Raw genomic sequence first — 1,622 nt, 5'->3', positions numbered from 1 at the left:
TGCGAAGCTACGCCAATGGTTTCGCAGCTACGCGCACGTGCGACATAACTACGCTAGCCTCGTCACACGCTGACGTCACAATCATGGCACACACCGCCGCCGAAAGCGGTGTCGACGACGACGGTGTCTATGCGACGTCGAGTCGCGACAAAAGTATGAAGGCCGACGTTTCGTGTGAAAAATCTAGGTCGAGAGTTACATGTGTACACATGTATTTATATACGTAGTAATAAAAGAACATCTTTATTTTTCTTTAATCTGAAAATCACATTTGTTTTATACATTTTTTTGCTTTCATTCGGGTAAACGTATCTTCTCTTAATCGCATTTGTATGTAATCTTTCAAAAAGGAACGTTTTCTTTGTAATCCAATCTATAAAGAGAGAAAGAGAGAGAGAGAAAGTGTGCGCAAATTAAATTAAGGTTTTTAAATCCAATTAACTTGGAAAAAAGGACGTATAAAAAGAAATGTAGAAGAAAAAAAAAAAAAAAAAAAAAAAAAAAAAAAAAAAAAAAAAAAAAAAAAACAAGAAACATATTTCGACAAGATCGCAATCCACACATACCTCGTGACATAAATCGTTTGTGTTATTTGTTTGTGTTTCGTATGAACATTCCGTTTGTATCGATAATTCAATATGTCAATGCGTCAGATGATGAAAAAAAAAAAAAGAAAAAAAAGAAAAACGTCACGTCTCACAAAGTCATTTGCGCCGCTACAATGGTAACCTCGGTTAACGGTAGAAACGTTCCGCGACATCGCACAAATATTTACACGCTCCTCCGAGAGAACGCACTTGCAGATAAAAAAAAAAAAAAAAAGGCCGACAATATTTTATTTCCTACTTCGTGCAGAAATAAACTTCTCGCGAGTGGCATTAATTTTTCAGGTCGAAAATAATCGACGTGACGGAAATTCTCGACGCAAACCGAGGGGGACAATAATCCCCTCAGCTCTTGTTGCGAAAACGTGGAATTTCCCGTAAAAATATTCTATAACGAGCTCTCTCTCTTCTCTCTCTCTCTCGCACACACACACACACACATTCCCGTTATCTCTTGTGGAAGTGTCTCTCGCTACGTTGGCCGATATATCGACTATCCCCGCCGCCGGTATACGATAGCAGCCTCTGATTTCCCTATCGACTTTCCCGTGGCGGCGACCCTGACCCAACGACGCACCCGTCCTCCATGAGCGAGCCAAACCAACCACCAGCCCTTCGAATCGACCATCCGGCCGAGCCTACCGGCGGGCGGGCGTGTGCGCTCGCGGCAACGTTGATTTTGATCGTTCTCGAGACTGTTCTCAGGTAACCCTCGGAGACGACCTACTTTTCTTTCGCGCTATATAGCGACGCGTCTCGAGGGTGGTGAGTGTTACGTAGAGGTCGTCTGCCAAGGGCGTAGCCGCCACGGTAAGAAAAACCGAAGCAAGAGAGAGGCATTAATTCTGAGCGCACAACTAAGCTTTTCTCCTCAAATTTAATATCCATAAAAATTTCGGTAATTATGCAGTTATACGGACTATTTTCCGATCTCAACAATTTTGACATATGTTATCAAGGTCACCTCNCTGAATAATAATATGAAGGTTTTATCCGTCGCTCATTGTTTATAAAAAA

Source organism: Pseudomyrmex gracilis, unplaced genomic scaffold (assembly GCF_002006095.1).
Source record: "Pseudomyrmex gracilis isolate BER0280 unplaced genomic scaffold, ASM200609v1 scaffold_105, whole genome shotgun sequence".
NCBI classification, from domain to species: domain Eukaryota; kingdom Metazoa; phylum Arthropoda; class Insecta; order Hymenoptera; family Formicidae; genus Pseudomyrmex; species Pseudomyrmex gracilis.
This window is presented reverse-complemented; position numbering follows the sequence as displayed.